This window comes from Aphelocoma coerulescens, chromosome 4 (genome assembly GCF_041296385.1).
Source record: "Aphelocoma coerulescens isolate FSJ_1873_10779 chromosome 4, UR_Acoe_1.0, whole genome shotgun sequence".
NCBI classification, from domain to species: domain Eukaryota; kingdom Metazoa; phylum Chordata; class Aves; order Passeriformes; family Corvidae; genus Aphelocoma; species Aphelocoma coerulescens.
Genome location: NC_091017.1, coordinates 1826432 through 1851764, shown reverse-complemented (window position 1 = coordinate 1851764; position 25333 = coordinate 1826432). Strand labels below are relative to the sequence as shown.

General features: G+C 44.5%; 1 long non-coding RNA gene across 3 annotated transcripts; it reads right to left on the bottom strand.

The window, feature by feature from the left end:
• Positions 1–17739: 17739 nt before the first annotated feature.
• LOC138109278 (uncharacterized) lies at positions 17740–25052 on the bottom strand. 3 transcript variants are annotated; one of them, XR_011150384.1, is made up of 6 exons: positions 24971–25052; positions 24191–24249; positions 24022–24098; positions 23839–23905; positions 23426–23665; positions 17740–20202 (listed from the first exon to the last, which is right to left on the bottom strand). It is a non-coding gene; the product is annotated as an uncharacterized lncRNA (long non-coding RNA). The 3 variants fall into 3 exon arrangements; XR_011150385.1 differs by lacking the exon at positions 24971–25052 and adding an exon at positions 24815–24940; XR_011150386.1 differs by lacking the exon at positions 17740–20202 and adding an exon at positions 22642–23216.
• Between the last annotated feature and the right edge of the window lie 281 nt (positions 25053–25333).

The window sequence follows — 25333 nt, the reverse complement described above, 5'->3', positions numbered from 1 at the left end:
TACCGTTTCTCTCCAGAGAAGTGTCTTTACGTGAGTTGGTGAAAACTAGGTACTGCCTTGTCTGTATCAAAGCAGACTGTGCTGAACTTGTGAAAAGCTTGGATGAGCTTTGAAGACCAGCTCACATTCAAAGGAGAAGGGGAGGGGCAGGAGAAGGGCAAAACCACAGGGAAACAGGACAACAAACCTTAAGGCTGCAAGTGTGAGTTTCCAGCTGTCCCAGCAGAGACTTTTGGGAACACTAATATTGAACTGCTGCTGTTTGCTCTCACCCTTGCCAACACAATAATTAAAAATGTACAGTGCTGGCCCTTTGAAAAGCTGCACAGAGCACTAGTTCCAGTAAAATCCCAGCATCTGTTCCTCAAGCTGAATTAGGAGCAGAGCCAGCTGACTCTTTTAGCTGAATCTCCCTTCTGCTGACAGGATAGACCCCCAGATTTGAACAAAGCCTGAGCAGTTTGATTCTCTCCTGCATTCTGGCCCTTACTGAGGTCAGGATTAATGTCTTCATTGCATGGAGATCCAAAATACTGAGTATGAAAACAGCACGGCGATCGTGGTAGCCTCTTGACTGTTCCTGTTGGATCCTAGAGATCCCTGTGAAAATTGCAGATGTAACTTTGTGCCGGTGTTTGTCTTCAGAGCTAAACAGTGTGCAACGCAGGGATGGAGTCTCGCCTCTGTATTTGCCACTAGTGATGCCACCATTTGTCACAAGAACTGCCTTCAGCCTGGATGTCCGTCTGTGGGGAAGCTGGTCTCAATTCTTGATAAAATATATAAACCCCAGAAGCCAGCCGTGGCTTTCAGAGGAGTCCAGGTGTCTGTGGCCAGTGCATGATCTCAGCGATGTTTTCCACTCAGCCATCCCTGTCCTGATTGATTAACTGAGTGGGGGCTGAAGGAGCAGCATGCAGTACTTAGCTAATTACACTGCCCGAGGTCTTTTGTCCTGCTGCCGCTGGATCGCCTCAATTGATTCTTTCAGTCCCTAAACAGCTTTGTGGGCTGCATGCCTGGGCAGAATAAGGTCTTTTGTCATACTTTAATGAACGAAAATGTTTTAAATCCTCTCCTTCTCCCTCCACTCCAAGTAGCAGCAAGGGTAACCCTGGTGCAAGGACAGCTGTACGTGGCCGATGGGTGTCTGTAACCGTGAGCATTCTCCTCCTCCAAGGCTGTGGGAGTTTACAACCTTCCCAGCATCAGCTACCCCATCTATCCAAGGTATCTATTGCCACCTCCGTCTTCATGGACTGCAGGAATTTAAGTCTTGGAAGACTTTAGAATACAGCTAAAAAACGTGCTAAATGTGTGGACATTCAGCATCATAACACAGGTTCATGAGCAATTAATTCCTGCATAAAGCAATCTGAAACTTTTGTTTTGGGTAAAAACAAATTAAAAATAAAAATCCCACCTTCAGTTTAATCTTTTCCCTGCAGCATCTGACTACTGGTGATGTATTTTTTGTAGCTAAACGGAAAACACTTAATATTGCATTTAAAACATGGGATTGGCAGCATCCCAGTGAAGATCTCCACAAAATGTCTCCTAGTCACTTAATCTAATAAACTTTCCCATATAATGAACAATTTCTCAGCATTGTCCAGAGTCATTAATCCTGGGACAGCCTCCCAAAGTACAAGTAGTAAAACACGGATGTCACGACCGAGCTATGAGCTGACCGTGTTGTGCTCTACATGCCCATTCTCCAGAGCTGGTTATTTTTCAGCTGGCTGAGTTTTAGATGTGAATTAAAGTGATTAATAAATGAAAAGGCTCTTATCATCCATTCCTGTGCTCACGGTCCCTGAACAATTTTGCCCTGCCACTTGCCAATGAAGCTGTAATAGCTCTCAGCATATGTTTCATCACTTCATGGTCAAAACTCTTAATCTGAGTAATAAGGGCAAACTCCATTCCTTTTTCCAAAGGAATGGACGTGAGGAAGGAGAGAACACCTTGGGACTAACAAACAGTCGTTAACCCACCGTGATCAGAAAATAAAGGCGTGCTGCTCTTTTGAGACTGCTGTTTACACTGAATGGACTCCACGTCAGATTTGTTCCCTTGGAGCTCAAGTAAGTTGGTTCCAGTGCCAGCTTGGCGTGTCTGAAACGCTAATTGTCTTGTTTCCATTTCACACATCATCATCACAGTAACATTTCTGGAACTGGGAGACAAATGCCAGTTTGACTGGAAGGCAGACTGAAACACAGCCAGAGAACCTGCAGGTTTAGTGCAACTCCAAATATGGCTTTTCCCTGGCCCAATAAAAAAGTAAGACGCTGGCAAAGCTGCAGCCCTGTGCTTTGGTTTGAAAACTATTGTTTAATACAAGGGCTTTTGCTGAAATGCTCACAATATGTTTAGGTGTCTGCTTGTACCTCATAGTCTCATAAAAGCTTCTTTCATTCAGGAAGTGCAGAGAAGAAATCAATGTATAAAGGCCCAGGTCCCCAACTGCACACAGGTGAAATCCTTTTGGAGTCAAGCACCGAAGCATGACATGTAAATACAATTCTTTGCAGATTTTAAAATACGGTAGGAACAGAATGAAAATCAAAATTTGACTATTTGATTGACAATGAAAAATAAATGCATACAGATAACTTAATGTGATAGGAAAATGCATTAAAACAGTTTATACGACATTTCCCTTATCAATCCAAAAACACAGACCAAGTTTTACTATCTAGTGGTCTGGCATTGTCTAGTTCCACTACCTCAGCAGAAGGTTTAGATTCACTGAATGCAGATGGTTCACTGGGTGCAGGGAACGAAAGCCAAGCTCTCCAAAATATTCTTGTCTAACACCCTTCTTTATGCAGATTTTCATACTGTGGAAATACATCCATGGTGGAGTTTAAGAAACTTTCAGTTTTTAAATGAATTTTCCAACATTGCAAGTATCCACCCTGCTGCTTAATCAGACTCTTCTGTGATCCCTTCCAATCTCCACAAGCAAACATGGAAATGGCTGGTCTTGAAGCAAATGTCAGCCAACAGATATTTCTTCTTTCTCTTTTGGGAGGATGATGAGAAGTGTTCTTCATGCTTTCCCGAGGAAAGAGTATGCTCTGAACAAAACCTGTGTGGCTCACTGTTTGGGCAGCACAAGAACTGAATAACCTGATGCATTTTTCAAGTTTCTCCACGTTTTTTTCCTCTCTCCTCCTCTTTGAAGGGTCAGTCCAGAGGTTGAATGTCCTGCTGAAGCAGTACATGAAATTCTCTTCCAAGATGCTGAATACTGTGCCTGAGCTTTATGCCCAACACTGCCTACCTGCATTCCTGAGTCTTTTCCTTGTGGCAGAGCAATATGCCTAAGTAATTAGTTTTGTACCTTAGGGACACATTATTCTCTCCAGTGAAAGAACAACACGGCAATTTCTCAGCCGAGATCCTGGTGTTGTTCCAGTATGACTGTCCTGGGGTGACAAATGTGTTTATTTACATCAGCTAAAGCACTGGCCTCTGGAAATCGTTGCTCCATGCATTGTATCTGGTGATTTTGATGAATCAGGGAGCTTTCTTGGGAATGATGGAGAAGGCGATATTAAACTGAGATCTAAGAAAAGGTCCTGTGGCTATTCAACAAGTTTTTCTTCAGAACTCAAAGAAAAAAGGCCATCATAATTTATTTCCTAAGGCCTGGCCACTCTGTCCTATGAAAGGTCCCCTCTCCATAGCTCAGGCACAGCACTCACTTCTCTTTCTCCTGTCAATAGCTAATTCCAAGTCCAGTTGTGGCCTGGAAAAAGCAGGGGAGGTGTGAAGCAAAGGAGCATCAGGCAGGAGAGAGGTTATTTCCCCTGCTGCTGGGAGACAAGCAGCCCAGATAAAAAATATAGTTCTTTGATGCCATAGTGCAGATTTGGTATATTGGCCAACTCCCAAGGGCTGTCCTTGGATGACTTTGCTGTCGTGTCTCCGTTTCTCCAGGCAGATAACAATGCTCATGCATCACACTTAAATAGCCAGAACCAAATTCTGCTTCAGTTACCTCAGGGCACAGCAGAAGAAACACTGCTGACATCTCCCTCACTCTTTCCAGGTTTACCACAGGACAATTCCAAGAGCAGATTCCCACCCTGATGATTCATCACGCCCCTCACAGAGGCACTCAAGGGTATTACTTCGAAGCCTTTGTTGTGCAACGCCCCAAAAGCCCTCTGTGTCTATGTTAGTCACATGGCCCATCACCTACAACTAGACTGTGTTGTGTCTGCTCTTGTCTTGCATCTCCTGTGTGCCAGCAGGAAGACCTCAAACGGCCCCAAACCAGCAGTTAGGTAAAAGAGGGTACAAGTGAGGGCCCGAGGTAGAATTGGATTGTAAGCAGCAGCTCCTTGGTCCTGCTGCAGGGCCCCTTCTCTTGAACCACACTGCTTTCCTCACTGCCCAGGAATTAAACTGCCCAAAGCCACAGTGCAGAAAGGATCAGGCCTGTAAGCTGGTTTCACTTTTATTACTTGTTCCTAATCTCCCATCAGTTCCCATGCAGGTTTTGAAGTATCGATCACCCCACAGCAAAAGCTTCCAGTGAACAATGGATCTGTGGTTAATGAGTGCCAGGAACTCCTCTCACCTCGCTTGAGCCCTTGGGGTGAGAAAGTTAAGTGCTCCTGTACAAGCTCAAGTGACTGCTCACCATTTCCTTAATATTCCATCTCTTTGTGTTTTGCAGTTTGCCTTCTGCTGAGCTAATGTTTATTTTTCCAGAGAGCAGTTATTGTGGTAAACTGATATGAGACCAGCAGTGTGGGAAATAAGATTTCATCTCCTGTACCTCAACACTTCATCCAGGAAGGCAATGAGAGCCAACCTAAGAGCCTTCTTTGTCTTTAACAAGGATGACACCTTGTTGCTACTGCAGTGGTGATGCCTGTCACTCCTTGATGCTTACTGGGTCTCTCTTACCCGTGATTTTCCATGATTTAGATTCTGTGTTTGTTTCTAATGGAGATGATATCGCACTCCTGTCATTTCAGTGTGAAACCCCCTGGGCACATCAGAATCTGCTGCTGCTGTCTGGGTATTGGGACACCAAGACCTCTAGGAACATGATTCTTTCCTGTTTGCTCACTGTATTCACACCCTTGAGCATGTTTTACTTTACCCACATAGGTAATCTTAATTATGAGAAAATAATGGGATTTCTGAGCTGAGAACGGACTAGGCCCCATTTGTGTGTTTGTAGACCTCTCCTATCCAAAATTGTGGAAGAAAAAATGTCCTTTTACTTTTGCAGCTGTGGAGAGCAGGTGATTCTTAATGGTTAATATAACTCTCTAAGAATGTTTTCTATTCTAATCTTGCTGACTAATCTTTCTTCTTCTAAAGTTTTAATCTTGCTTAAGGAATAAATGTGTGATATTGTGTTAGAAAAGCCAATCGACTGCTCAGGCTCTAGCTGGGATGCAATGTGAGTTCCCCTTTGTACAAGCTCTTCTCAAATGTGATTGTTTCCCCAGTGTCAAATTCCATGGATTTTAGCAGCTGAATGGGTACAAAATTTGACATGGTCAGAAACGTGTGCTTATAAAAACTTATTACCGTTGAAAAGATGGTGCATTCTTGGTGCACTCATGTGCAAAGCGCCCTTGGAGAGGGCTGGCTGGCAACACCTCTGGGCCTCATTAGCGCACACACGCACCCATCCCAGGCTCCCTCAAACACCGTCCCGGCTGTTCCCATGTGCCGTGGGAGGGGACGCGTGAGGCCGCGCGGAGCCAGCACCCTCATGCAGCAGCTGTCCTCAGTTAACCCTGGGGCTGGCCCAGGCGGGGCAGAGCCACCGCGGCTCCTCAGCCATGGCGAGTCCTGCGAGGGAGGCAGCTCTTGAGGGCGAGAGCTCACGTGCTGGGAATTACAGCCAGAGCAACGCTGAACTGAGAACAAGGGTGGGCACACACACCAAGTCTCGTGACCTTCAAGCTGACATTGCTGCTTGAGGGTTCTGCTGCGCACTAGCACACCGATAGCTCCCATCTCCATAGCATGCTTCACCAGGCCAGTAAAGTCCAGCAAGGTGTGGTGAGCTACAGGCACATTTGGATGCCTGGGTCCCTGTAACCCAATCCTATGGCACCAATGCAAATGGAGCCCACAGGGCTGTATCTATCTTAGAATCACCAAGTGGTTTGGGTGGAAAGGACCATAAAGACCATGTAGTTCCAACCCCTGTCATGGGCAGGGACACTTTCCACTATCCCAGGTTGCTCCAAGCCCTGTCCAGCCCAGCCTTGGACACTTCCAGGATGCACAAAGCCAATGGCTCACATAGCACACAAGTACCAGATCAGTGTGCATACACCAGCTTTAAGAAAAGCTGCTTCACTCTCCCAAGTTGTTCCACTGACAAGGCCTTACACTACCAAAACCTCTTTGCCTGGATTAGTGCTATCCCTAGACTTAGAGACAAATCTCACAAGTTATTTGGGATAGTTGAAATAACAAGGTTTGGGCAGCCGGGGCTGTGTGGGGAGGTTAAGCACAAATGCTGAGCAAATGGTGCCTCCTTCCCCGCCTTACCCAGCTCCACACAAACTTCTGCTTAGAGCAGAGCTTTTTAGCTCAGGCAGAGGGAACTCCGCTCCTTCGGACAGACCTGGGGATGATGGTCATCACGGGATCTCTTTCCCTGCCTCTCTGCACTGCAGCATTCACAGGCAAAGGGCCACGGTATCCACTCTGGGTGGAAAGATACTACAGGTGAGAGCTCTGGGTGTGACTAAATAAGAGCAGTTGCCAACAGGAAACTTCAGTGAGAAAGCCAGATTTTTTATGGGTATTCAAATAAGGACCAGGGAAACTTCCCTGGACACCAAGTGTTCCTGCAAACCTAGTTCTCATCTACTTTCCTTTAAAGACTGCTCATCAACTTTGTGTGACTTAGGTGATTAAATCCAACTGGTATCATGTTAATAGTGGAAACACTTCCCGACATACACTGATTCTGATAAGGTATTCATTAAAAAGAAAACGGCCTGAAGGTCACTATTTTTGAAACAAAAAGCTACCATTTTCCCATTTAAATTAGCATGTCATTATTTGATTTGATTTTAGTAGTTGAAGCTATCCCTGGGAATTGTCAAAACTAAAAATGTTACTGAAATAAACCATCTGGATCAAGTGCAAATAATTTTTTAACATCCAGTGACCCGAACACCTATTTTTCACTCAGCGCCAGTTACCAATAATAATAAAGAAAGCAGAATATTTTTCTCCATTAGAAATATGACATGTACCGGAATAATATCCAGTGATGTTATCACATCCATTCCTTTAGGAAAATTCTGCCTTACTACCTAAGTTTTCCTAGGAGCTTAAGATATCCCTTGTACTATTAAGAAAAGGTCTTAAAGGGGGATTCTGGCAAGGTTCAGCTCCATTTCATCAGAAGACAAAAGGTCAAAATAAGCCCCAAAGATAATAAGGAATGTCATTCATAGGTGGGATGAGGGCTAAATTGCTCCACATTGAAGAAGAGCTTTAGTTTAAAAGACAAGAGCCAGGCATCCTTATTTAGCAATAATGATTCCACTGGCAAGAACAAGGCTGCTTCCACATTCAGCTTAAATGCAGTAAGGGGTGTTGGTCCCTAAAAGGCAGGGAAGAAGGAATACTGCGAAAGGGTTGAAACTTTAACTTTGACATTTTTTTAAGCAGAATACTTCAGGTTTGGTCCTGGTGATTGTTTTCATTTCAAAGTTCACCTGCATTTATGATACAGGCTTAAACAAAACTTGTCAGTTCAGCACAAGTCCCTAATTTTTTTCTATTCTTTCCATCTTGCCACGATTTTGGTTCAGGGTCCACAAGAACCAGTCTCTTTATAGAGGCCACCAGACCAAGAATATTACATAGTTCTATGTTCTTTAAGCTTTCCATGTATTAAAAGTTAGTATTCATGCCATGGTCAATATGCTGTGAGTAAATGAAAACTGTAAATTCAAGTGAAAACCAAACTCCTGACACTGCCTGCTCCGAATGCACATCTCCTCCTACACTGCCCCTAAGCCAGCAACACACATATATTCAGATATACAGAAAGAGAAAAGGAATTTCATAAGTCCCCAGGCCAACAAAATTCTTCCTCTGTTCTCTCCTGACCAGGGTCTTTGGGTTTCCAGCATTTTTCTTCCTGGCGACTGTTAGTTTTGGCAAGAGCAGTAATACCACTAAGAAGTTACAGACCCCTCCTTTCCGTTCCAAAACCAATTTAGCTAACTCAAACCAGCAACCCCCCCCCCCACCACCACCTTCTTATCAGCTGGAATTTCCACTAGTGCCTGAGGGACAGAGGAAATCAGAAAGCACACTACAACCCAGCAGGAAATATTTCTGACCATGATTAATGCTTCCTTTAGCAGTGGAACAGAATTTTTGGAGATCTTTGGGGATCCTTGGAAGAATTCCATTTACTACTCTCCAGGCCATATTTTGCTGTGAAAACCTCATTACACAACAGAAGCACTAACGGATTCAGAATAAAATAAGAAAAGATGTATTATCCTAAAGATTTGGAGAACAGGGAGAGAAAAAGTTAAGAAAGGCACACAGGGTTTTCCTTTCACTCCATGTGATTATGTTGTGATAATGCCTGCTACAGACCTGTCCATCACTCGTGGACTCAGGTCAGAGAAGCTCTCTGACCCGACCAGCTGGGTGACACAAGCCAAACAATGACAAATTCAGCTTCAGTTGCTCTTGCCAGAGGGATCTCAGGGTTGCCTGTTGAGCAGCTATGAGACAACCACACTTTCCTTTTATCCATCTTCTTTTTTTCTTTTTCTTTTTTTTTTTTTTATTTTTTTGGCTAGGGAATTTGCAGGGATAGCTACAGAGCTTGGAAAGGCTCAGTCTCTCATCTCTCCTATGCAGAAAGGTGCCTTTCTAACTTTGGCTTCCTTACCTAGCTCCCACATTCCCAACTTTTAGCAGATACAGAGATAATTGCCTTGAACTACCTTGATAGGAAGTACCTCAAAGCCATACTCTGGCACAATAAATTCACCTTGCAGATTTCTAGGTATTGCTGTGAAGCTGGCCAGTGACATCCCACACAGGTGCAGGGAGCCAACTCAGATCCAATTGCCACTGGATTCATTTCCTCCCTTCCAGTCACTGGGGAATGCCATGGCCACAGGCATAATGGAAGATAACGCTTTTATTGGAAATGGGAGGATACTACCGCCATTTTCATACTACCCTAAAGGGAAGCAGACTCACTCTGGAGTGCTGAAGAATCAGCAACTAAGCAAAGACATTTGACTGAGGATTGTGCTTGGTCTACAACTGGTCACCAAAAGTACAGGGACAGACTACAACCCCCTGTGAATTACAAAGAGGGCTTAATGTGACTCAGGAAAAATCAAGATGATAATGCTGTTGGTGGCATGTGATTTATCCTGAACAGAATTTAGCTTGTGGCATCACATTTTTCCCTAGTACAATATGCCTCTGCCTGAGCTTCCATAATATCTCATCACCAAAGGCAGAAGGTCTCACAGAGCAGCGCTATCACAGCCTCTGCCCACAAACCCCGAGGGGTCAGCGATTCAGCACTGACTCAGCAGGAGCAGGACCACAGACCGAACCACTTTGTGTCATTTCTCTTTGCCTTGCAAAGTCTCCCATCCAAGGGGTGACACAGTCCAACCTGTTAAGCTAATGAGAGCTGACAAGATCCCAGCCCGAGAAGAATAAAACATAGAGAACAATAGATGCTCACCCTGGTTCTCTTCAGCTCCAACCAGCACAGGAACCTTTTGTTTCAGCAGCTGATGAGATACATAACAAGTCATAGAGACACTGAGTCACTCAAGAGCACTTACTTTTGTTTCTCCTTCCTCCAAACCTCCAGCTTCTGTTGGTGTGTCCATGGCTCACTCTCCATCAATCTCCATCAAACATTGATATAAACTATAAAAAAGCCCCTGTCCTTGGTGGGCAGGGAAACCTCTGACTGCAGATCATAATTAATGTCCAACACTTGGTTAAATAACAGCCAGTCTTAAGGGAAGCACAGATGAAGGTTGTGCCTTGACATTTTTTTGCATAGCACCAGTTTATTAGGAATCTTGGATGTTCTCTGTACAGGTTTCTCAGCTCAGACTGTACAGAGCACAGTCTCCCCAGTCTTGCTGCCTTTCCACACGAGTCACAGGAAAAGAGAGACTGAAGCACCTGCAGTTCTTGTGCCTGAAGTTCACAGTCTGCTACCCCAAAGGACTGGACTCCATGGAGGGAGGAGTGATTTTTGGAGGTACCCCTTAGTGAACAGGTGAGGACACAGGGGCTGCTGGCAGGTCAATGTGTTGCTATATTAGAGACAGGCTCAGAAAGAAGCGCAAGGACTTCTTTTCCCAAAGTAGAAGGAACTGTTAATAAATTGGAAATCCAAAGTTTTTCCAGCTGTGGATGGGTATTGCTGAGAGTGGCCCCTGCAGAATGGCACAGGGGAGTGTGGGGACCCCTGGAACAAACCCAACTGCCGTTGACTAAAGCAGGAGTGGGAAGAGGGCCTCAGGCTGGAAAAAAGGGGCTGCTCTGCACTTATGCACAAGGATATGCAGGGAGCCCCTCCCCTCCCACGTCTGTGGCTATGTTTTTGGCCTAATGAAAAGGGTAAGTTGCCCCTGATGAAGCTGTGGTGGAAAACTAATCCTCTCCAACAATAGCCCAGTGCTAAGAAACATCCGTGGATCTGGGCAGGAGAGAAAGCAAGGACCTCTTCTAAGGGCATGTGTTTCTCCATCAGTCTTTTGTGGTGCCTTTCCCTCTCACCCACCTCCTTCCCTGCTTGGTTATTCCAGCATTAGTTTGCACGGGCTGTTTGCAGAGACAGAACAACAACAGAGGTCTGCTTGGAAAGCCAGCAGAAACCTCTTAGCTTGAGATCAGAAATGTGCAGAATCCCCAAAGAACAAAAATGCTTGAACTTGCCTCCCCAAAAGTGTTGTATTCATTGACTTGCAAGCAGGGGGAACAGCCATAGTAATTTAACCTAGGGAAGAGTGCCAACAACTTATTTAATTGCAGAGTTTGTGCCAACAACCCCACAATACAACTATTAATACAAGTCTGCAGTACAAGACTAATTCTACTAACCTTTTGCTGTTGCCTTTTAGTCAGGTCAGCGGCTGCATCCCTTCTGTGCTGACACTATTCAACAAACACTGGCAACTGCTTTTAAGCAAACACCGAACGGAGCAGGGCAGGAGGGAGGGAAGAGAGACCATTGAAAAAATGAAGATTCCCCCCCACGACTCCACCCCTCGTGTCCAAATGTTTCACATTTCTTTCTCCATTTCAAGCCCCTCTCTTGAAACTGGAAAGTTGTCTTGCCGTGTATTTGCCCCTGGAAAACAGCCAGATCTTTGGCCTGGATTCCATCAGCTCATTTCCCAGTTTCTATGAGACTGCATTTGAGAAATGTGGGTCTCTCTCAGTACACTGGCAAGACCGGTCATCAGTCAATGTATGAAAACGTGAGGTCTGACACTGGGGACCAGTCCACTTTTCTAAATGAAGCATTCCTTTAAAGAACACATATTTTTACAGAAAAAACGCAAAAACTCAGCAATAATGGATCCGGCACTACTGCAAGTTTTCAAGGACACGATTATCCCAGCAATTATGTGCCATTGTAAACATCTTAAAATCCAATAATAAATGATGCATAAATCTCAAGCAACACCATCCTTGTATGAGGTAGTAAACTCCCTGGTGCGTTTGCAGACTCTCCCACTTCGTTCTGCACCCATCCCCACATTTGGGGTTTTATACTTACATCTCATGACTGTATCACAACTATAAATTCCAACCACCTGGGAACAGATTTCTTTATTACACCCATAAAGAGCATTAAAGGGTTTGTAGCTTTTAACTTTATCCTGCTGCCACTACCATGATAGGGAAAATAAATACTGCTCATAAGCTCAACAGCAAACCAAGGTAAAAACTTCTATATGGCTACAGTGGATGCTCCTTCTCAGGGAGTCAGTTCTCCACAGGAGTCAGTTCTCCACAGGTACTGGGAAATTTTCGGACCCTGCTGATCCTACAGACCAATTCCCCGAAGACTTCAGCTCACAGATGGTACCTCTGCATGTTTAGAAAATGCCCCGCTCCCGACAGTGGCTGTTAAACCCCGGTATCTCTTGGATCTCTACTGGCCGCAGTTGAAAACATCGGAGCAGCGGATGTGGCCGCGGACGTGGCCCAGCCAGAGCTGCTTACGGCATCACTGCAGAATGTGTGACTGAACCCCACTACAGCACCCAGCCACGGCATTTGTCAGCCAAACTCCTCATTCAGCCGTGCCTCGGAAAATCCCCATTCTTGATGGAGAATGGGGAATGGCTTTCAGGCTGGCAGATTATCTGGTGAGTCTGTGGGAACTGCAAAACACTGCACCTGCCTGAAAAATGGCACCAGCTCAGCACAAGACGTTTCCAGAGGGGAAAGTTAATATATGGGAGGAATGCACATAAATCCTGTTATTTCTTAATGGGATTTGGGAGCTTATTTCTCACCCCATGCTTTGAAATGTATCCCACAGCCTATGCTATTAATGAATTTAAGCACAGTGATTTTCTTATCAGCAGGAATCATTCTTCACTGGGGTCTGATTTTTTTTTGGTGGGACTTTTTAATACAAGTGTGAAAAATTAATATTATGCTTGAATACCAGTTCGGATGTTAACAAGCTGTGTCCTGGATAAGCTGCTCTTGTTCTGCTCCTGTTGTTCTTTTCCTAATTTCAGTTGACCAGGAAACCTGGAATCACTTATTTGTTGAGGTTTTTTTTATCATTTAGGCAGTGGCTAGCTAAAAATGGAAAGACAAGAACTCTATTTCCAGTTCAGCTGTGAGAATGAGTGGTCACTCATTCTTACTTTCTCTTACTTAAAACAAACAACATTTGGAAAGTTTTTTTCCACCTCTCAGGTGTACTTGGTACTGATGGCTGCCAACATCTTTCAGGGTTTCCTGGTACGGCCTTGGATGCTCTCTCTGCTGCCACCGGATGGGGATTCATTCGAGGCTTTGGAAGTATAAAAACTAATGACAGAAATAATCTGCCTTAGCAGTCTGTTTTCAAAAGTCTCTGGACATTGTTCCTTTGACCACCAGTGTTTGTTGGAAAGCAAATTAGAGTTCACCTCACCCCTTCCAATTCTGACTAGTTCACAAAATATCCTGAGTTGGAAGGCACCCATGAGGATCATGAAGTCCAGCTCCTGGCTCTGCACAGGACCACTCTAAGAATCCCACCACGTGCCTGAAAGCATTTTCCAAGCACTCCTTATGCTCTGGCAGGTCTGGGGGCCGTGACCACTGCCCTGGGAAGCCTGTTCAGTGCCTGACCACCCTCTGGCTGAAGAACCTTTTCCTAACATTCAGTCTAACATCTTCTGACACAGCTCCAGCTGTTCCCTTGGGTCTGGTCACTGATCAAATACTTCCCGTGCAATAGACCCATGCTGGATCCATGCTCCACAGTTTTGAGCTTCATCAAAAGTCCCTGAAGGCAAACACCAGTGAAATTTGAGATGAGATTAGCTCAGCTCCAGATATATTATTGATGATGGGTTTTCTTTCTATGCCTTGCGCTCCCAAGAAGTATGGGAAAAGTTGGAAGTAGTGAACCCTTTCACAAGCAAACATCTACTGGGTACAAACACTGAGTTAAAGAGTGCATTCTCTGGGTCTCATCTTAGGATCAGTGTAAACTTCAGCTCTGGCTATATCTACTACAGCCAAGTGAATAAGGATATGTGGCATTTTTCTGTCTAATCTTTCAGGTAAACTAAAGCCAGGGGAGGATTTAACAAGGTTTCATTTCTTGACCCTAAGCAATACATGTTGTGTTTAATCACATAGGATTCCTCTCTGTCCTGACAAGAAAATATTTCTTCTCTTATACCTTTCTGTGACTTTGAAGGATATGACACTCCATAACTCATGTGGCTGCAATGAGGGGTGGAGACCTGATCTTTGAGAGCAGCTGTCTCTGGGGATTTGGGCCAAAACTTCACTGCTTGGGCTGCCCTCTGCTAAGGAGGAAACTCTAAAGCATGACTGGTCAATTGGACACCCACACCCAGCAGACACCATCCCCACTCCTTCTCAGCACAGAGAGACAATTTTTTTCATCATTTCCTTCCACAGGCACGTTTATAATGGAGTTGTCTGTGCCTCTTGGGATTCATAGCTTGGGACAAGCAAGATATTCCCTGTAGCCAGGTTCCCTGTGATGCATCATAGCACAGCTGGCACTGCCCTTTCAGCAGTCTGAAGAGCTGCCCCTGACCTTGCTGGAAGAGCAGCAGCAGTGCCCACCAGGCACACTGGGTTTGCCTGCGGTTGCTAATTCAGTGCTGTGAAAGTGAACAGAAGTCTTTTTGTGCTGGAGAACGCTCAGCAGCCTAATGGAGGGGCTGACAATAGAAGCCTTTTCATCCAGCAACTCCCTCGCTTTAAGAAAAGGTAGGCGATCCTGTCCCTTGTGCTGGCATCAGCAGACTTTGGAGAGCCCCTAATGTGAGCCCTGAGAAACCAGGAAGAGTGGTGAGGGACTGCCTCCTGCTCCCTGGAACAATTACAGTGGCAGTTGCCAGTCTGCAGTATCCAGATTTCCTTGATATCTGGGATGAGGCATCTGCTTTGTGCACCGCTGCACTCCTGCAACAAGAGTCAGATGTGCCAGCAGATGATTTTGCACCATGAACCCCTTACCATCACCAGCCCACTTGCAGAATATTGGAAGATAAAGGGTGAGAAGGGGTGGGTTTTTCAAACGTTAACAACCCAGGCCCCAAGCTTTTCTTCAGCAGCAAGGAGAAAAATCAAGTCCATATAGGCAAGAACAAGGGTGGAAATGTCTGAAGAAAAAATAGAAATAAATTTTAAGAAAACATCACAGAAGATGTCACCATGCCTCTGGCTCAGTTTCATGTCCTAGTGCCTGGGCCAACAAGCCTCTCATGACTCTGCCAACTTCAGAGAAGCCTCCCTAATGTGAGCAGTGGCCATGGGTTTTGTGCCTGCAGCCCTACAAAAAGGGTAACAGTTCCTAAATTGTCACTTGTCGCAGCAAGGGATACAGGGAACAGATGCAAAGAAACTTTGCCTGTCAGTGCATAAGATAATTTTATTTTGTTTATAGGGACTCTGGGCATTCAAGCAGGGAAAGCTCCTGGTACTGGGATTCCCAGTGCTTGGATTAGAGACAAGGATAAGGGTCTGGGGACCAGCTGGGTACAGAATAGCCTTTTTGACTTTTGTTTTGTCAAGAACAGTGGAACAATTCTCACTGCACGTCACTAAGTGCTCTATGAGCTCTCTCAACCAAAAACACCAGTGAAGTAGCACAGGCAGGGGAGCCTTGTGAAGGCAGCCAGGTCCAGCTCCTGCAAGCACTGACTGCTGTTCACTGCATCAGAGCTTGCATCGGGCTCCGGACAAGGTTTAAACACCTTACAAGAATTCCAGATTATTTCTCAGGCTCTCTCCCCAACTATTCCCATTATTATGAAACTTTTATTGCTTCCTACATCCCTGCTGAGGGGTAAATAGCGTTTGTGTCATGCTTTTGGCACGAGGTCCCTGCAAACGACCTGCCCTTTTGAGTGAAGGGAACCCATGAACTCCAGCACAGCATGTGAAAAGTGTTCCCACACGGCCACTATCCAAGGGAGAACGTTTTGGATGCTTTAATTCCTAGGCAAGAGAAACAACTCCTTTGTTAGTATCGTCAACACGGAGCTCAAAATAAAAGGGCATTTCAGAGGCCTACAACAGCCAGAACTATTCCAAAGGCTTGTGTAGCAAGGAGAAACGCCACAGAAATACCTCTCCTGGCTCCAAAATGGTTGAGATTGATTAACATTAATTACTTTAGGTTAAAAATTCTTAGAGAAAATTGAGAGGGAATGAACCCTTCTGTTACCACTTTGCCTTTACTGCTTAGAACAGTCAGGGCTTTCATTTTTACATTTTTGATCTTACAGCTAAGGGTGAGCCAAGAAAGTAATTTGGAAATAGAAATCTGGGCTTACTTCTGGGCATTATCATGATTTTGAGGCCACAGGATATTGGACTCTAATTAAACATTTGGTATCACCTGCAATGACTTTGGCATTTGTCATTGAAGTTCTATTTCCAGATGAAGAAACCCCTTGTTTAATGAAATTTCCACTGTGAGCAAATATCCCCAAATCTGGGCCAAAATTACAGGGTTCTAAATTACTAAACAGGTAGAATAAAAAATCAGAAATTCAACTGTAGGACCCAAGGTCTGGAAACAGAGGAGTGGATGTCACTTCAGGGAATCAGACTTCTACTCATTTTGAAGCCCTAGTGACACATCAGGGACACTGAGTTACTTTTTAAGCACAAACGTGTTTGAACACTAAAAACAAAACAAGCAACTGTCACTTTTTTTTTTTTAAAAAAAAGGGAAGTAATTAAAAACTTTAGAATCTTCTTGCCAAAGGACTATTTGACAACATGTCATTGACAATGTCTCATACCATGGAATCAATACAAAAGGGAAAACACACGGTGTTAGTTTGCCTCTGTTTGGGCACTGTCCCACTGCTACCCAGGGACATTCTGGTGCTTCTTTAGGTATTGAGTTTTGGACATTTCCTTGAGGTGCAGCAGAAAGGGAACGTGCAACTGACTACCTTTTGCCCATCCTTCCATTCCCTTCCTGCTGGTACAACAAAAACAGATGCTGGGAGGATTCCACAAAGCTTTATTCTCAGGCTTCCCTCAGGGAAAAATGTGAGTCAGATGTAACAAATTTATGGTCTGCTCTCACCTCCAGCAAAATAAATGAGGAATAGACCTGCCTTGAGGACTTTGAATCAGCTGCCATGAAACTGTTTCAATACAGGGCTGTCTTTCCACAGGGGAAAAAAGAGCAGCATTAGCATAAAGAATCTGTGTGTTTTAGCCATGCAAATTCACGTTAGTTGCACACCCAACATTTCTGACAAGTTGAGTTAGGCTGGGTTGCATGATGCACTGAGCACCGTGGCTGAGTCAGCAAAGCTTTACTACTGTTTTTAACTGGAAGTTTGCCCATCTCTGCACTCAACCACCACCCCCCCTCCAAATCCGCCTGTAGGTCTGTACAGCAAAGGGAATCTGACTGAAAGGCAGCAAATTCTTATTTGTTCTTATTTTGAAGGCAATGCTAAAAAAATACACTGAAAGGATACTACAGCTCTGGTAGTTGCCTCTCTAAACCAGCACGTTCTACCAGCTGAGAATACAGGTCTGCTTTTTGCACTTCTGCTCCCAACTGTTGCTTCCCTCACTTTTGGGTACGTTCTTGGCATGTTACTGGTAGAGGAACGTGTCTTTCCCAAGGACTGCCCAGGGCTGTGAGAAGCAGGTTTTGTGCACGTGGGCCTTCTGTAAATTCACTCCTCTTGGTTTTGAACTTCCATTACAGCCTTTGGTTGGAAGCTGAGACAGACCAGTACTCTGGGCCCCCAGCAGTTCCTGATGGCTAGAAAGAGCTATTGTATTCACACAGATCTGTTACCTCTCATCTCTCTACTATTCCAGAACAATACATCAGTGTTACTTTGTCACATTGCAAGCAGTCATGGGCACCAGCTTAGATATTTGCTGAAATGTCCACTTTTATTTACACTAAAGCCATTTAACACCACGCTGTCAGTGCAAACAGACAGGTAAGCGGACATAAATATAATTATTTGCCAACAGAACAGGGAGCTAAAACAGAAATAAAATTTCTTAATTATAAAAAATCAGAAATTAAAAGCTGACATCCACATTTTCTGGTATTTATATGTAGTATTATTTAGAACTCCTGTTGGATCACTCCCAGTGCATGCCTGCATCTTTAATGGTCCCTTTCAACCCAAAACTTAATATGATTCACCAAGCACTCTTGTACAGAATTAAACCTGTAACATAATTCATCATTTCCCCACAGTTCCTCATTACTTCACAGCACAATCAGGCGAGGAATCCTGAATTAGCTAAATGACTAATATGCAATTAATTCTGAAGAGCACATAGTGAATTGAAGCACAAGAGGAATTTCTCAGTTGAAACTGGAAACCAGGAAACGGGAGCTGCCTGAATTCCAGAAAGCAGAGCTTTCACATGCAGCCATTCTCCAGCTCTGCATCACCCATGCATGAGCAAAACACTGAAACGCTGACACTGACAGCGCAAACCAAGCAGGGACTACAAGGAGAAAAAAGGCAAAACCCAACAAAAATAAAACCCAGCACATTTTTTGGGGTGTTGTTTCAGGAAAGGCAGGCACAAGTCATACAGCTTCCAGTGGCACTACACACACTCCAGGCGTGTTTGACATTAAGGGGCCTGGTTGTTGTGGAAACCAAATCCCATAGATTAATTAATGTTCAGCAGCCAGAGCCATCTCCCATCCTCTCTGTCTCCCTGCCCCCAATTAAAAAAAAAAAAGGCGGGGGGGTGGGGCTGATTTTTACATCACAGAAGAATGTCAAAGCAAAAAGAAACTCTTTCCTCACAACTGCAGAACACTGCCAGGAACAGTGAACAGCCTGTGTTAGTCCCAAATGTTTATAAAAGAAAAATTACAACACCATTTCAGTGAGGCTACTTTTGCTGTCTGTGGCTATGCCAAACTGTCTCCAAGAAAGTCCTGCAAGAAAGATGATTGTGTGAAATTTCTAAAACCCCTTTATGATGAAAGGACTTTTATGGGAGTCCCCCTGTTTTTTTTACTTTCAACATGTAAATGCACTAATCACAACTAATTTAATTCAGTGACTGACAGCCTTCATGTGAATGTGTTTGCACAGGGAATTGCAACGGGATTTGAAAATGCAAAGGATTTGAACAACATTGATTCTGAGTATCAGCATTTTCTTTTAGCTGCTGCTGGTTCTGATCCACTGAATTCCTCACATACATTCCAGTTTGCAGGAGGGAGTAAGATTGGACATACATCCCTCTGTGCACCTGGTAGCTTGACATACATGCTATAAACACACAGAATGCACCAGGCTGATGACACGAGACAAATATGGTTCAGACCCACTAGAGGTAAAATTTCAGAATTACCTATACCCTATTTTCAGACCAGTTTTAGGGCCATAGGTCAAACCTATTTTAGATATTCACAGATTTAAGGTGATGCTTTTGAAAATCCATTGTCTTCAGCACTATCATCTTGAGGTACCTGGGTACTTGTAACAGACTGGTTCTGATGAGAATGAGGAATTCCTTCTCCCACTTTTTTCCCCTCAAAATATGCTTGTGAACTATGCTACCAGTTGCCTGTTGAGAATACCCAATCGTTAAATAATAAAAATCTTGAAGGCGCACCATACTTAACAGATATTTCGTAAGTACAGAGTACACAGGGTGAGCAAACCACTAACACAGCACAATACATACACTTACCAAATAGGTGCAAGTACTTATTGCACTGTTCCACATGCACACTTCTAATTAGCCAACATTCCACCGTGTGACCGAAAGCACTCACTTTGTTCTCACCTCAGGAGTGGTGGGGATGGATTACTGACCATGCTCAGATTTGCCATGACTTCATGACACAAGATCACTTCATGAGACTCCCCTACTCCCTCCCATTCATAGCAGTGAAATAAATACAGCCAGTTTCAGCAAGCCACAATACTTCCTGTGGGACAAAACCTGCACTCGGATAGTTAAACAATGCTGAGAGCTCTCCTGTGTTTCTCAAATATGCAGCTCCTGAGCAAACCTGCTGACTTGAACAGGTGCTCAACACTTAAAACCCAAGCCAAATACAACGTCAATTATAACATTTCAGTGTTACTTCTACAACTCTTGCCCTTTGAGTTGGGCACCACTCCCATGTTGCTGGCGTGGCATAGAAAATGAGAAAAGTACCTTTGAGATGATTAATGGCTCTCCATGCTCCAGCCCGCCCTTCAGCGTGAATCCCCATGGAGCACCTCCGTGCAGCAGTGCCTCCAGGTAGATGTATCTTCCCTTGTGGGTGATGCTGCACTCTGAAGGTGATATGCTCGTGTTAATGTTGTCTAACATCCTCATCTGTCCTCATCACATACTCAGGCAAACACAAAACCCACGCAGGCAGTCACAGAGCGACCAGGTCGGAAATCAAAGTCTCCAGAAGCCCACCAGAAGTCATCCCTGAATATGAGAAAGAAGAAGAGCCTGAGGTGGAAAGTTCTTCTTCAAAGCCAGAGTCCAAGGTGATGGTTTAAAAACGTCCCCATCAACATTTCCCCACACTGCTTCTCCGTCAGGATTTTACTGGCATTTCAGTACAGAGCGTTTCCCATTTCCAGGTACTCTGGGCATGAGAGCTTTGTAAAGATTTCTCTTCCAGTCTTCAGCAAACTGTGCTTTTAAAGATGGGGCCAAAAAAAAAAAAGAAAAAAAAGAAAAAAAAAGAAAAAGTTTATAGATTTAAAAGCCCCTGGCCAGCAAATTGCCAAAATCCAAACGAATGCTTCATTTGTGATTGATTATCAGTCTTTTCTTCCTTTCTGCATGCGATTTACCATTACAATGGCCTTTTTGCCTCAGCCCACTGCACTAAAAGAATGGAAGCGTCTTCTCCCTCCCAGCTCTCAGTTACTCTGTTCGCTTACTTCACAATTTTCTGACTTGTCAAAAAAAAAAAAAAAAAAAGGCTGGGGGAGGAGAAGTGAGAAAGTCCATTCCTAAAACCCTTTAGAGGGGTTTAAAATGTGAAATAACTCCATACTTATTGGATTAAAAAGTGAAAAAAAAGCTATTGGGAAAACCGGAGAAGCAGGTGAAATGAATCCTCTGGGAAAAACGTTAAGGCGATAAGTGAACTCTTTTCATTTTCGGTGCTCTCCCCGATGAGCTGCCAGAGCTGCAGCAGCTACTGCTGCTCTGAGGGAGGGTGAGGAACTGAGGGGGAGAGAGAGAGAGAGAGAGAGAGAAAGATGGATTAAGGCAAGTAAGACAGTGCTGCCCAATTGTGCACATCAAGCATGCAATTACAAAATGCAATGTGCAAAAGCTGGGGCTCACCCTTTTATTATGCCCCCGGAAACCACCATCTTTCTATTGTCCTTGCCAAGGAATTGTAACAATCCAAACTGCCAGTTGCTGAAAACACAATGGACCTGTTCCAAATCAGCTCAGTGGAGCACTGCTAATAATTCTGCTCTCAGAAAGTGCCTTTCCTCTGCACGGAGCCTACCAGTTTCCCTGGACATATTTCTTTTCCCCATTTACATTGCCAGAAAAGGCCAATGCTTTCCAAATACATGGAATAAGAAATAACACCAAAAACTTAGGATACTTTTATTAATGTAGGCAGTTGCCCAGTGTAGAACATGTGGATGTGGGTGCATCTGCTCTTTCATATGTGCATGTAGGCTTAGGGACTTGGCTCATCACTTAGCAGATATGATAGCATGTGTCACTGAAGGTGTGCAAAACCTTTCCTGATTTTCAACTGGATCTCAAGTGGGACAATAGAGAGAGGAGACCAGAGCCCACTGCCCTTTCCTGTTGGCATAGCTGAGGAAACACCTAGTGCTGTCTCTGCCTCTAAGACACCCCCAGCTTTTGATCTTACGATGCCTGCGATGTGCATTATTTCTTCTTCGGGTTTTGCAAGCTGTCAGGGCCTTATGTTAACAAAACCTTAATGAACTGTGGGGGAAAAGCTTTGGAGCTGGGACTCTAAACCCAGGAATCCATGCATTTGTCCATGCCACTCCATTCCCATTCCATTCTCTTTAAGATGTTACAGGTTCCCAGAGCCTTCTACTTGCCCCATGTGTCCCAGGTCTCATTCCCAACAGCCATGGAGAGAAATGCAGAAAAGAGGCCCCTCACTTCATTTTTCATCCTTGCTTATACTGAGCTTTGCCCCCTCAGCTGCCCTCCCAGGGGCTGAGTTTTCATTAGCCTCACATCCTGGTCAGGCTCACGGACTGCTATTATCCAGAACTCACCCTTTCACTGACTCAAATCAGATTTCTGAGGTTTTGCACTCCTAATGTTTCAGTGTAAAAACCCTCACTCCAAGCCACCACAAAGAGCAATTCATTTCTATCCTCTGCACAGCCCTTCCAGGGACAGGCGAAGGCTCCGGGAGCTCTCTGGGGGCCATGCCTCCTCCTATCCATAGCCAGCAGGACTAGTTAAGGCTGTGTAAGGACACACCAGCCTGTTAACAAGCCGAAGCAGTTCTTTGGATTACATCCATCCCCCATACAAAACATTTGTCACCACACCTGTCTGTGGACACCAGGTTTCCAGTGAGCGCTGTATTTCTCATGATGCCTGCTGCATCTGATGATTAAAAGTCATCAACATATTTCTGAGAGACAGTTTTATTTCTCCTCTAGAACTGTGGTTCATTTCCAGTGCTGAAGCCAACATCATTTTTGCCGAAAGTGCCATCAAATTTGTCACCATTGCAAGCACAGAATTTTCTCCTCTAACCACCTCCCTATTTGCTGTTTTTTCATCCTGTTAATCCAGCTCTAAAAAGGTCACATACAGGTGCTTCCATGTATTGGAGACTCACAACCCACTGAGGAAAATGGTGTGATCAATCACCCAAAAAGGGCTGCCAAATCCTGTGCTACTTCCTCAGTGGGCTCCTGTTCCACACAGGAGTTCCTCTCAGGACAGAGCTGAGATACTCTTAGCTGGGATGCAACAAAAGAGACCCGGGCGCAGAAAAGTGCTTTCCACACAGAATAATATATTCGAAGTTTTGCACAGTTTCGGTGTAAGAGAAAATAAATTTGGAACAGTCATGTCAGAACCCTTTCCCTCATTGAGCACTGCGCTGCTAAAGCAGGAAAAATTACCACTGATTTCACTTTTCAGAGTTCACAATCAAACCCTGTATTTATCATCAATCAAGGCAGCTGGCAACTGCTCCGTCTTTTCCTAAATGCCTTCAAATATTCCTTTTGCAAATGAAATTCATCAGAGCAACGCTGCCCCCGTCTGCTGAAACCAGGAATTGTCACAGTTTAAGCTGATGGATTTAAATGCAAACATTTCCTTAGTTAATAGGCATTTACTGTATGCTTTTCCCTTTCAAAAATGAAGCAGAATCTTTCCTGAGTATTCAGAGTGGCGTTACCGATCGTACCTGGGTCCCTGAGCTGGCAAGTCATTAGGTCATATTAAAGGCAAACCTAGAAATCAAAGACAGCAAATTCAGCTCCTAAACTTTGTACACATCAGTAACACAACAGTAACCCTGCTACTGCCCTTTCGGCAGGAGAATTAAACACTAGGCTTAGTTTAAATCTACCTGCTGCTCAGTTCTATCCTGTAAGTTCAGAGGAAGCAGATTCACAATTTGTCTCTAAAGAGTTTTGTCAAAAAATACGGGCCCTCCTACCTTTCACAAAGAGTGACTTGCTGATGGCCATACAGAAAGCATGGGAAGGCTGAAAAAGGAAGGAAGTGCTTCTTTTCCCTTGGTCCCTGATTTTATCACCGAAGAACTTCTCTTTTTCTTCCAGACAGGGCTCTGTGTAAGCTGAGGAGCGTCAGGAATTTTAAATAATAGACATCCTTCAGGCACCAGTGGGCCCAGCTTCTTCCTCTCCCCAGGAGTCCTGAAGCCATTCACCTAAATCTGCAGTAGGACGGAACAAAACACAAATGTCAGAAGACACAGCTCTCCTGGATCAGCTCAGGACCCCTTCAGGAATTAATCATTCCCTCTTGGGGCAGCAATTCCCCTGAAGGTTTATTATATAAAAAAATCAGGAACAAATAAATAAAAAAATGGGGCTTTCCTATATTTACCGCCAATCAGCTTGGGCTGACTGTAACATATCCATCTCCTTAGCTCTGGAAACTGTCAGTCCAGCATCTAAAAGAAACAATAACAAGAAGGAACACACGGTGAGGCTCTGCATGGCATCAAAAGGTTTGCAATCATCAACTAATGTTCAAAAGGTGTTTCTAGAGAAAAATTCCTTGGCTGACCTCCAGTCAGACTCCCAGCTGGATTTGAGTTCATCTTCCTTCCAAACCACAGAATAAGCTTGTTTTTCTGGATAGGCCTGAGGTAAAAATGTGAAAAATCAGACAGGGAAAGGGGAAAACAGAGATCTGAGAGTGAAAGGAAAAAACAAAGTTGAGAAACAGAAGTAACCTGTGAAATCAATGAATCCGCATCCTTCTGGTGTTGGAAAAGGCACTTGTCTTTGAAGTCTGAAAAGAAAGAATTTTCTTTGGAGAACATGAAAGAGACTCTCCATTTAATATTGCCTCTGGCACAGAGCTGCTCTGGGTTGCTCAGTTCCTCAAAGCAAACTGAAAAGCAACACGCCAAGGTGAGGAATGGATCCACCCCTCTAAGGAGAGCACAAGTGCTGCCACAACTGAAGAACATGAATTCAGGGCGTTTGAACTCAGAACTGCAGGTTTTCCCTCCACATCTGAATTTCCACCTATCTGATGTCACCACCCTGCTGAAAACAGATTTTGAATCAGGAACCAGGAATCAAAAGAGTCATCACAATGCAACATCACAACCTCACAGTGTTCCCACCCCAAATAAGACAACTACTAAACAGTTCAAGCCACTGTTGGAGCCTTTAACCAACTCTGAAGTGGCTGGTGGGTATGGCCCACGTATTTGAGTAGAGTCTCTGCTGGCATAAATCACTCCAGTGCCTTCCTCTGAAGCTCTATCCCCCCTGCACAGCTCGCCATGTTCTCTCTGGGAGGAATGGATTATTTTAAACACAAGCACTTTATATTTGCATCTTGCTACCTTCTCAGAGCTATTCGCAAATAGGAGGAAAGTTACTCAGGAATTAGATCCTAAGAGAGTTATTCTGTCTCCAGGAAACGGCTGTTTCAGGAATGACAGGGGGTGCTGAGTGCTCCAGACCTGGGCTGCCAGGAGTCAAGGGACAAAAAAAAGCACCTGCAGCCAGGACAGGTGGTGTTCTGCAAAAAGCACCTAGCTAGGGTCCCGATGCGTAAAAGATATCAAGTTTCCCGCTGAAGCCAGGCTTTGAATTACCTTTTGGGGGAGAAATCAAACCGTGGATGCGGCGTTTATTGGCTCTCCCTCATGCACATGATCGGCTCCAGAAGGAGGAGCTTGTTCCCAAGGCTACCGAATCAGGCAGAGGGGCGGGAGTAAGGGGCAGGTGGCTCCCAGCAGGGCTTGGGAAGTTGGGTTGCCAGCCCGCAGCACGGAAAAATCAGCGGGGTGATGAGTGTCCCCTTCCTTTCCCAGCCTCACAGTAAGGGGCAAAACTTCAGTGCCCTATCCAAAATCCAG